The sequence below is a fragment of the Pleurodeles waltl genome, chromosome 1_2 (assembly GCF_031143425.1).
Source record: "Pleurodeles waltl isolate 20211129_DDA chromosome 1_2, aPleWal1.hap1.20221129, whole genome shotgun sequence".
Lineage (NCBI taxonomy): Eukaryota > Metazoa > Chordata > Amphibia > Caudata > Salamandridae > Pleurodeles > Pleurodeles waltl.
In genome coordinates this window covers 1,336,606,986-1,336,619,530 of record NC_090437.1, presented here as the reverse complement: position 1 = coordinate 1,336,619,530, position 12,545 = coordinate 1,336,606,986, and the positions used below count along the sequence as shown (strand labels likewise).

Genomic DNA, 12,545 nt, shown 5'->3' with positions numbered 1-12,545 from the left:
CTGTGCAGCTAGGGGTTGAACACAGTGCAGGCCCCCCATCCTTCCCCGAATACATACATCTCTACCCCACCCCAAACGCCTGAACCTCCCAATGAGTCCCGAAATGTTCATTACTTATAATCTACTGAACTGATTTACACCAAATTACGAAAAGATCTTACTGGACCAAGATCTAGCTTTCTGCCAAATTTGGTGCAACTCCATTCAGTGGTTTGGACTGTAGTTGTGTCTAAAATCCCTATGCGAACTTGCATGGGGAAAACTCGTTTGGCCCCCCTCCTTTTTCTGAGCCGCCACTTGACCAATCACCCCAAACCTTTACAAACAGCAGCTGAAGTGAGAGGCAAATTAGTTTTGAAAATTTTGAAGATTTGTCAAATGGCGCCAAAGTTATTAGCACACCAGCTAGGTTCCAATTAAAACTTCCTACTGGCGTCTGCCAGTAGAAAAAGAATATATATATATATATATATATATATATATATATATATATATATATATATATATATATATATATATACATACACACAGGGAGTGCAGAATTATTAGGCAAATGAGTATTTTGACCACATCATCCTCTTTATGCATGTTGTCTTACTCCAAGCTGTATAGGCTCGAAAGCCTACTACCAATTAAGCATATTAGGTGATGTGCATCTCTGTAATGAGAAGGGGTGTGGTCTAATGACATCACCACCCTAGATCAGGTGTGCATAATTATTAGGCAACTTCCTTTCCTTTGGCAAAATGGGTCAAAAGAAGGACTTGACAGGCTCAGAAAAGTCAAAAATAGTGAGATATCTTGCAGAGGGATGCAGCACTCTTAAAATTGCAAAGCTTCTGAAGCGTGATCATCGAACAATCAAGCGTTTCATTCAAAATAGTCAACAGGGTCGCAAGAAGCGTGTGGAAAAACCAAGGCGCAAAATAACTGCCCATGAACTGAGAAAAGTCAAGCGTGCAGCTGCCACGATGCCACTTGCCACCAGTTTGGCCATATTTCAGAGCTGCAACATCACTGGAGTGCCCAAAAGCACAAGGTGTGCAATACTCAGAGACATGGCCAAGGTAAGAAAGGCTGAAAGACGACCACCACTGAACAAGACACACAAGCTGAAACGTCAAGACTGGGCCAAGAAATATCTCAAGACTGATTTTCTAAGGTTTTATGGACTGATGAAATGAGAGTGAGTCTTGATGGGCCAGATGGATGGGCCCGTGGCTGGATTGGTAAAGGGCAGAGAGCTCCAGTCCGACTCAGACGCCAGCAAGGTGGAGGTGGAGTACTGGTTTGGGCTGGTATCATCAAAGATGAGCTTGTGGGGCCTTTTTGGGTTGAGGATGGAGTCAAGCTCAACTCCCAGTCCTACTGCCAGTTCCTGGTAGACACCTTCTTCAAGCAGTGGTACAGGAAGAAGTCTGCATCCTTCAAGAAAAACATGATTTTCATGCAGGACAATGCTCCATCACACGCGTCCAAGTACTCCACAGCGTGGCTGGCAAGAAAGGGTATAAAAGAAGGAAATCTAATGACATGGCCTCCTTGTTCACCTGATCTGAACCCCATTGAGAACCTGTGGTCCATCATCAAATGTGAGATTTACAAGGAGGGAAAACAGTACACCTCTCTGAACAGTGTCTGGGAGGCTGTGGTTGCTGCTGCACGCAATGTTGATGGTGAACAGATCAAAACACTGACAGAATCCATGGATGGCAGGCTTTTGAGTGTCCTTGCAAAGAAAGGTGGCTATATTGGTCACTGATTTGTTTTTGTTTTTGAATGTCAGACATGTATATTTGTGAATGTTGAGATGTTATATTGGTTTCACTGGTAATAATAAATAATTGAAATGGGTATATATTTGTTTTTTGTTAAGTTGCCTAATAATTATGCACAGTAATAGTCACCTGCACACACAGATATCCCCCTAACATAGCTAAAACTAAAAACAAACTAAAAACTACTTCCAAAAATATTCAGCTTTGATATTAATGAGTTTTTTTGGGTTCATTGAGAACATGGTTGTTGTTCAATAATAAAATTAATCCTCAAAAATACAACTTGCCTAATAATTCTGCACTCCCTGTATATATATATATATATATATATATATATATACACACATACACACACACACATATACATATATATAAATTAGTTTTGAAAATTGTGAAGATTTGTCAAATGGCGCCAAAGTTATTAGCACACCAGCAAAGGTTCCAATTAAAACTATATATATATATATATATATATATATATATATATATATATATATATATATATATATATATATATATTTTCTTTTTCTACTGGCAGACGCCAGTAGGAAGTTTTAATTGGAACCTAGCTGGTGTGCTAATAACTTTGGCGCCATTTGACAAATCTTCACAATTTTCAAAACAAATTTGCCACTATATTATATATGGGGCTTTTAGTAAGCGGAGAACAGGCGGTTAAGACCTTGCATACAGTAATGTATATTTGGGGGTGGTGGTATGGAGGGGTGGGGGGGGGGAGAAGCAGGGCTTCTAGCCCATTTTACATACTCATAGTATCACTACATAAGATATTGCCTCTGTATTGTTAAAGAGTGCTTATGCGCTCTAATGGCTATGAAGGCTCCCTCACAGTACCATGTCTGCGCAAATATGGCACCCTTTGAGTAATTACTCTAGTGCCTGTGCCACTAAGGAAACATCAGCAATTACTTTTCAACAAACTTCCGTGAGACTAAGAAATTAACATGCTTGATCATGATCTTCTGGTGTAGATGCCTCATTAGTGCTTTTAGATAATTTAAGACTTATTCCTTCACCTGATATGTTGTGGCCTAAATGAATCATTGATCACTCTGAATTTACATGGATCCTCCTTATCAGTTTGAGCTGAATTGTGCACTGTTCCAGAATTTAGGAAGCTGGCTCTGTGTGTACTATATCAAAATTAGATAGTGTGCCCAGAGTCCAGGGGTTCCCGAGAGGCTTAACAGAGGCTAAAGTAGATAATACGAATACTCTTTTGTGGTAGCGTGGTTGAGCAATTAGGCTTATCAGAGGGTAGTGCAAAGCATTTGTTGTACACACGCAAGCAATAGAAGCACACACAATAAGAACTCCAGACTAATGGTTTTTATATAGCAAAAATAGATTTTCTTAATTTCTAGAACCACAAGATTCAGGTTGTAGGTAAGTACTTCAATAAATTCGTATTTCACACATCAAAAATACTTTGTTTGAAATCAATAAGCTATACAGTTTGTGAAATATTGGCAATTATCCGTTTTAAAAGTTGACAGAGCAATTTTCAGAAACTGTTCGGGGGGGGGGGGGGGGGGGGGGGTCGAAGAGTTAGTACGATTTACAGTTAATTAAATGACTTACAGTTCCAGTCTCTGGGTGTTAGGAAGTTCACAGGTTGGGGTTCAAGTTAAACCCAAACACCCACCCACCAGCAACTCGGGGCTGGTCGAGTGCAGAGGTCAATGTTAAGAAAATTTTTACATGGGCTCCTATGGAGACTGGAGGCACAAGGTTACCGATCTGCTGAAGTACCCTTGTCTTCGGAGGGCAGACCTGAGGGGTTTAGAGGAGTGTGGGGTGGGGGGCAAAGAAGGGGATCCCAATGCTTTACTATGAGGGGGACCCCATGGGCCACATTAATGCTTCAGGCTGGGTCCAGGGGGTCAGTTTGGGAAAACCTCAGGCTGGACAAGTAGGAGGGCCACCTGCTGAATGTTGCTGCACTGGTAGTCGGGCTCTCCAAGGCCTGGGGGCTGTGGGTGTAGTGTACCTTTAGGCATCGGATATCTTTGTCCGGAGCTTTCACAGTCAGAGGGGTCCTCTGGATTCACACTGTAGGCGTTGTGAGGGGCAGGAAAGGCCAACCCAGGGTGGGCTCTTGCTCGGAATCACCTGGGGATCCTCTCCAGCTGGTTGGGTCACCTGGACACGAGCCGTGGGCTTTGGGTGCAGAGTGGTCAGGACTTGCGGTTCCAGGGAGGCTCTGGAGTCCTGTGGTGTAGTTTATTTGGACAGGGCCACTGTCCTCTGGAGTTCTTGGTCCTTTGGGGTGCAGGGTAGCCTCTGGAGCTGGGCAGCAGTTCCTGGTCCTGCAGGATGTGTCATTTTCTTGTTGCAGGTTCTTTGAAGTAGGAGACAGGCTGGTAGGGCTGGGGCCAAGTCAGTTTGCGTCTTCCTTCTCTGCTGGGGGTTCAGCTTAGCAGTCTTTTCTTGTAAGGTCACCAGGAATCTGATGACTTGGGTTCAGGGGAGCCCATATATTCTGGATTTAGGAGTGTTACAAGGGTCAGGGGCAGTGGCCAATGGCTACTGTGAGAATGGTTACACCATTCTTGTGTCCACTCCTTTGGGGAGGGGGACACAAACCCACTCATATTGGTCCCTGTCCTCCAAACTAAGATGGAGGTTTCTGCATGGAGGGGGTCACCTCAGCTCTGAACACCTTAGGGGTAGTCCTAGCTGGGGTGGCCATTCCTTCCTGCTTTCCCCAATTTTCCCACCAGATTTGCTGCCAAAAGTCGAGCTTTGCATGGGGGGTGGGCAACCCCACTAGCTGGAGTGCCATGGGGCACTGTAACAAGAGGCTTGAGCCTTTGAGGCCCACCGCCAGGTGTTACAGTTCCTGCAGGGGGGCGGTGTGAAGCACCTCCACCCAGGAAAGGCCTGGTTTCTGGCCACAGAGCACAAAGGCTCTCACCCTATGTAGTCAAACTTGTCTGGAAGTGGCAGGCTGGCACAGACTGGTCAGTCCTGCACTAGCAGTTTGGATAACAAACCAGGGGCATCTCAAAGATGCCCTCTGTGTGGGTTAATTGTGCTGAGACGTTTGATTACAAGCTTCCCAGTACTCAGAGAAGCCATTATGGAGCAGTGGCGTTTGTAATGACAAACTTCCAGACCATATACTCAATATGGCCACACTGCACTTACAATGTCTGAGAATGGGCTCAGCCACTGCAGGGGCATATTGCTCATGCAGCTATGCCCTCACCTGTGGTATAGAGCACCCTGCCTTAGGGCCGTAAGGCCTGCTAGAGGGGTGACTTACCTGTGCCACAGGCAGTGGTTTGTGGGCATGGCACCCTTAGAGGGGTGACATGTTGACTTTGCCCTTTTCTCCCCACCAGCACACACAATCTGCAATGGCAGTGTGCATGTGTTAGGTGGGGGATCCCTTAGGGTGGCACAACACATGCTACAGCCCTTAGGGACCTTCCCTGGTCACAGGGCCCTTAGTACCACTGGTATCTTTTACAAGGGAAGTATCTGTGTGCCAGGGGAGTGCCTATTGTGGAACAATGGTACATTTTTAAGTGAAAACACTGCTGCTGGGGCCTGGTTAGCAGGGTCCCAGCATACTTCTCAGTCAAGTCAGCTTAAATATCAGGCAAAAAGTGGAGGGTAACTGCAACAGGGAGCCATTTTCCTACAGTAGGGCACAGGCCCTACAACACATCCTTCTTTAAAAGAAGGCCTTGCAACCCCAGTCTTAAAGCAATCACTACATTAAGCACTGACAAAGCCAATAGGTCTAGGCCCCAAATACTAGTGACCTTTCCAATGTTTAGATTTGTTGAGCTCCCAAAAATAGAATGGACCTTGTGGATGATTTGGAGTCTTTGAATTTTCTTACGCGATTAAAAGTTGAAACCATCTCCGTACCCAGTGCATGAGAAGAGGTGGTTATTGACCCAACAGCCAGAATATTGAGATCACTTATGTCAACTCAATGCCTTTACTACAATCAAGGACTTTAGATTGTTTATGAATTTACAGAAGTGCAGCTGTAACTAGGGCTCCTGCTGTAGGGAAGTACCCTCTTTTGGGCATGTTACCCCCACTCTTTCCCTGCTAACCAGGAACTCAGTGATTGTGAGCTCTCCCTCTACATTTGGTTGCCTAGGACTTTTGTGCACTCCACAATTCGCATACTGGTGTCCACTTACAAGTCCCTAGTATATGGTACTTAGGTACATAGAGCATTGGGGCACCAGGAGTTCCCTACGACCTGCAGCATGTATTCTGCCACCCATGTGAGACCATTCAAAATGGTGTCTGCAGGCTTGCCATTGCAGCCAGCATGAAAAGGTGCATGCACCCTTTCACTGCACCAGGTCACTGTAAGTCATCCTATGGCAGAACCTCTTAGCCCAGAGGGCAGGGTGCAGGTCCCAGGTGCCTGTGTGTGAGGGCTCCCCTGCATGAGTAAAGGTGCCCCTACATACTCCAGCTCCATTGCACTGGACTTCATAAGTGCGGGAAGCCATTTTACCCATGTACTGGGCCTATAATGTTAACTCCAAACCTGGGCATGTTTTGTATCAAACATGTTGCCATCCTACCCAAATACTGTTGCCAGTATTGGCTGTATGATTCCATGCACTCTGGGGGCTCCTTAGAGGACCCCCTTAGTATTGCTCCTACCAGTCATCTAGGGTTTTCCAGGCAGCCCACATTGCTGCCACCCCTCAGACAGGTTTCTGTCCTCCTGCTGCTTCACTAGCTCGAGCAGGGGAGGCAGAACAAAAGATTTCCTGTTGGAGAGGGAGGCAACGCCCTCTCCTTTGGAAATAGGTGTTACAAGTCTTGGGAGGGGTAGGCTCCCAAGCCACAGGTTTGCTTTGAAGGGCACATTTGGTGCCCTCCTTGCATTAACTGGTTTGCAGCAGTCCAGAGACCACTGGTTCCTGCTCTGGCCCGAAACTGGACAAAGGAAAGGGGAGTGACCATCGCCCTGTCCATCACCACCCCAGGGGTGGTGCCCAAAGTTCCTTCAGGTGGCCACTCAATTCTTCCATCTTGAAACCAAGATGTGCAGAGGCCCTTGGGAGGATCTGAGTGGCCAGGTCAGGCAGGTGATGTCAAAGACCCCTCCTGATAGGTGATCATGTTAGGTGACCAAACCCAGTTAGGGCTGCTTAGGGACTCCCTTGCAGGTGGGTCCCCAGATTTGACGTGCAAGACTCCACCAGGACTCCTCTGCATCGTTTACTTCTACTTCTGGCCACTGGAACTGCAACTGGATTCTTCAGGAACCAACAAGACTGCAACGCCCGAGACGACATCGCCTGGCAAAATTGTTTCTCCAGCTCCTACCAGCAACTACAACATTTTCCACGCTGTGCATTCTCTGGGGTTGACTGGGCTTCAGCCTGCACCAAGAAGGAATCTCCCTTGGAGTGAAGGAGTCACTCCCAGCATCTGCAGGCACCCACAGCAACGACGTCCAGCTGTGTGGATCATTTCTTCTGGCACTGCGTGGATCCTGCATCACAAGTGGTGGTTTGGAGTGGTCCCCATTGGTCCTCTCTGGCCAGTGGGCAACGGGGGGGGGGGCTTCACTTCACATTCCACTATTTTAGTATATGCTTGGCCCTCCTCTAGGGCCCCCACTATTTTCTACAATTCTTGCCAATGCTTGTTTCTATGCTAATTTCTGGTTGCTATTGTGTGTAGATATGTATAGTGTACTCCAGTTGGGGGAAACTGCCTAAGTTTTCTAGTGTAGTGTTACTGTAATAAAGTACCTTTATTTTTGTAACACCATCATTCCTTTCATGCCTGTAAGTGCTGTGTGGCTACAGTGGTATTGCATGAGCTTTGCATGTCTCCTAGATAAGCCTTGGCTGCTCATCCGCAGCTACCTCTAGAGAGCCTGGCTTCCTAGACACTGACTACACCTCACTAATAGGGGATACCTGGCATAAGGTGATACCATAGATGTCCTCCACACACCAGGCCAGCTTCCTATACCCGCTATGTTCATATTTGTAAGTGCGTCTTTATGAGTTTAGCCTCTGAACGCATTTTCATTTTATAAATCCAGGTCTAAGTGAGATTCAACTGCATTTGTGGTGCCGATCCATAAGTCCATGTGTATTATTTTAACAGAACATTCTTATGGGTCATGGTATAGTATGTTTGCGAGAATGAACTGTTTGTTGCTAAAGCAAGATGCAGAATCATAGGATTAAGATGTTTGAATTTGTACATATAGTTAATTAATGTAAACCCTTTACTGTAATGCAAGAGCTTTAAGAAACTATTGAGCTGCAAGTTCAGCTTACCATCAAGTATTCTTTATTCGGTTACTTAAAACCATAAAACAGACAATCCATGTTAAAACAATAACTCATGAAACTTGAAAAATTGTAGTTAAAAAAAATAGAAATGCACACAAATGTAAAAGTTAAAAGAAAAAAAGTTAAGTCATAAGTCAAAGGTCAAATTCCATAAGTTAAAGTACTTCACCAAAACATCACATACGATCTTACAGGTTACATTCCTACAAGTGGATCCAATCTAAAAACATGTACACAACTTCATAAAATCAACAATGAGTGACTGAACTGTTGGATTTGGGCCCATCTGGACCTTGCAGAGTTAATTCAACATGAAACATGGATTTAGCACTTCTTATATGCTTCCATGTACGACAGAGTAGGTGGCTCAAAGTGCAATGAAGTGATTTGCCAATGATTTACTCAATGTGCTCCAGTTCCTACTGAAAAAATTACATCCCATTTGTCATTGTTTTATTTGTTATAATCTGTTTTAACTGAAAACCAGAAACAATAACTAAAATTCCACAGCCTTGCTCATTCAAAGCTGGCTGCCAAGAATGAGTGTGCATCTGCTGAGGGCATCTTTTAATGAGGGGGAACACTGGGTGAGCAGAGAGTGGGTGGTACTTTCCAGTCTGTATTGTCCCCCCTGCCCATCCCAGACTGAGGCGGGGAAAGCCGCACACAGGTCAGCAACACATGCACTCCCCGTGGAGGTCAGCAATGGAAGGAAACAGGTCAACCTCCAGAACACTAGTGAGAAACCATAGAATCAGGAGAAGGAAAGTGAGACAAAGCTATCCAATCATGCTAAAGCAAACTGTTCAGCTGCGACCTAAAGACAAGCATTGGCAAAGCCAATTAGTCTGGCTTTACTATGCCAACTCAAACACACCACTCATGTACGCTGTTTATATGTATTAAATAATCACATCCATGTTTATCTCATATATATATATATATATGTATTCTTTCCAGTCAGGGTAAAGATTTGAATGTGATGAAGTGTACTTTTGAGATATAAAATAGTCCCTCATGCATTGAAATGGAAGTGTTTCTTGGAAGGTAGAATGATACACCAATTAGCCAATAGAGTGAGGTGAGAGTAAAACTCCTGTGGGTGGAACCAAAGCCTAAATATGTTTTAAAGAGCTGATAATACATCTAGTAGACAGCGGTTACGTCATGCCAGAGCTTTAAAGCAGTCTTTGCATCCTTATTGGGAAAGTGAACTGTATATTTACTTTGTATCCTACTGTATGAGAATTCCAGACAACCCAACCACTCTTCCTTCTAAGTCAGGTCAATATAAACCTAAAAGGAATGCCTGGTCTCCAAAGCACTGTTACAGAAGATCACGGGCTGTCAGTGGCACTACTTAGTAACCCCCTGCCCCTCACAACATGGCTGGATGGATAATTCAAATACAACCTCATTTGCGATACAGCTCACTGCACACCTGCTCATACACTAGGTCTGCAGGGCACCGCGCTCCAGTCACTACACCACAGGTGTCAGCTGGTTCACCTCAGACCAGGTCGCACGCTACACCATATATGTCAGCTGGACCATGGCACAGACACACCCTAAAGTACAGACATATGGCATAATGCACTCCAGGTTAAACACTAGACTGCAGGTGTCAGCTGGCTCACCGCACTCCGGGTCACACACTAGACTGCAGGTGTCAGCTGGCTCACCGCACTCCGGGTCACACACTAGACTGCAGGTGTCAGCTGGCTCACCGCACTCCGGGTCACACACTAGACTGCAGTTGTCAGCTGGCTCACCCACTAGACTGCAGGTGTCAGCTGGCTCACCGCACTCCGGGTCACACACTAGACTGCAGGTGTCAGCTGGCTCACCGCACTCCGGGTCACAGGTGTCAGCTGGCTCACCGCACTCTGGGTCACACACTAGACTGCAGGTGTCATCTGGCTCACCGCACTCCGGGTCACACACTAGACTGCAGGTGTCAGCTGGCTCACCGCACTCCGGGTCACAGGTGTCAGCTGGCTCACCGCACTCTGGGTCACACACTAGACTGCAGGTGTCAGCTGGCTCACCGCACTCCGGGTCACAGGTGTCAGCTGGCTCACCGCACTCCGGGTCACACACTAGACTGCAGGTGTCAGCTGGCTCACCGCACTCCGGGTCACACACTAGATTGCAGGTGTCATCTGGCTCACCGCACTCCGGGTCACACACTAGACTACAGGTGTCAGCTGGCTCACCGCACTCCGGGTCACACACTAGACTGCAGGTGTCAGCTGGCTCACCGCACTCCGGGTCACACACTAGACTGCAGGTGTCAGCTGGCTCACCGCACTCTGGGTCACACACTAGACTGCAGGTGTCAACTGGCTCACCGCACTCCGGGTCACACACTAGACTGCAGGTGTCAGCTGGCTCACCGCACTCCGGGTCACACACTAGACTGCAGGTGTCAGCTGGCTCACCGCACTCCGGGTCACACACTAGACTGCAGGTGTCAGCTGGCTCACCCACTAGACTACAGGTGTCAGCTGGCTCACCGCACTCCGGGTCACACACTAGACTGCAGGTGTCAGCTGGCTCACCGCACTCCGGGTCACACACTAGACTGCAGGTGTCAGCTGGCTCACCGCACTCCGGGTCACACACTAGACTGCAGGTGTCAGCTGGCTCACCGCACTCCGGGTCACACACTAGACTGCAGGTGTCAGCTGGCTCACCGCACTCCGGGTCACAGGTGTCAGCTGGCTCACCGCACTCTGGGTCACACACTAGACTGCAGGTGTCAACTGGCTCACCGCACTCCGGGTCACACACTAGATTGCAGGTGTCATCTGGCTCACCGCACTCCGGGTCACACACTAGACTACAGGTGTCAGCTGGCTCACCGCACTCCGGGTCACACACTAGACTGCAGGTGTCAGCTGGCTCACCGCACTCCGGGTCACACACTAGACTGCAGGTGTCAGCTGGCTCACCGCACTCCGGGTCACACACTAGACTGCAGGTGTCAGCTGGCTCACCGCACTCCGGGTCACACACTAGACTGCAGGTGTCAGCTGGCTCACCCACTAGACTGCAGGTGTCAGCTGGCTCACCGCACTCCGGGTCACACACTAGACTGCAGGTGTCAGCTGGCTCACCGCACTCCGGGTCACACACTAGACTGCAGGTGTCAGCTGGCTCACCGCACTCCGGGTCACACACTAGACTACAGGTGTCAGCTGGCTCACCGCACTCCGGGTCACACACTAGACTGCAGGTGTCAGCTGGCTCACCGCACTCTGGGTCACAGGTGTCAGCTGGCTCACCGCACTCTGGGTCACACACTAGACTGCAGGTGTCAGCTGGCTCACCGCACTCCGGGTCACACACTAGACTGCAGGTGTCAGCTGGCTCACCGCACTCCGGGTCACACACTAGACTGCAGGTGTCAGCTGGCTCACCCACTAGACTACAGGTGTCAGCTGGCTCACCGCACTCCGGGTCACACACTAGACTGCAGGTGTCAGCTGGCTCACCGCACTCCGGGTCACACACTAGACTGCAGGTGTCAGCTGGCTCACCCACTAGACTACAGGTGTCAGCTGACTCACCGCACTCCGGGTCACACACTAGACTGCAGGTGTCAGCTGGCTCACCGCACTCCGGGTCACACACTAGACTGCAGGTGTCAGCTGGCTCACCGCACTCCGGGTCACACACTGGACTACAGGTGTCAGCTGGCTCACCGCACTCTGGGTCACAGGTGTCAGCTGGCTCACCGCACTCCGGGTCACACACTAGACTGCAGGTGTCAGCTGGCTCACCGCACTCCGGGTCACACACTAGACTACAGGTGTCAGCTGGCTCACCGCACTCCGGGTCACACACTAGACTACAGGTGTCAGCTGGCTCACCGCACTCCGGGTGACACACTATACTGCAGGTGTCAGCTGGCTCCCCTCACACACTACACCACAGAAGTCAGCTAACTCAGGGCACACACCTAAACCATTTTTTGCCCACTGGCTTGAGCATCTAGAAGCCTAAGTGATGCATGGGAATGTACGAAGCACTAACTTTAGCACATCAAAACTATGGTCATTTCTGGCAAAAGTAGTTTAACAAACTGCCCTAGCCAAGTGACTGCAGTGCAGGTTCCGACATCCCTTAAAACACTGAACAAACTTCTGGAAACTATGAAGACTCACAATGTACTGCTCGCCAAACTGAGTTGAAATTTCATTGGACAAATGCAATAAACTCGTTAATTGTCAGAGGCTGGCAACCAAATCAACAGTTTGAGAGACTCTAGGAATTTAAACAGTAACCTTTTTATTACTTTTTATTAAAAATTTGCATATGTTGCCAAGGAAACAAAATTAATACACATCTTAATTACCATGCACTGCGTATACACGTATTAACTTGGTCATTGCAATAAACCACTGGCTGGTGTCTCTAAAATGCATTAGTGCTGGTGTAG

At 47.8% G+C, this 12,545-nt stretch overlaps 1 protein-coding gene across 4 annotated transcripts in view; it reads right to left on the bottom strand.

Moving 5' to 3' along the window:
• LOC138251924 (long-chain-fatty-acid--CoA ligase ACSBG2-like) overlaps positions 1-12,545 on the bottom strand; it is a 411,952-nt gene that overhangs the window by 135,252 nt on the left and 264,155 nt on the right. The gene's annotated exons all lie outside the window — the stretch shown is intronic.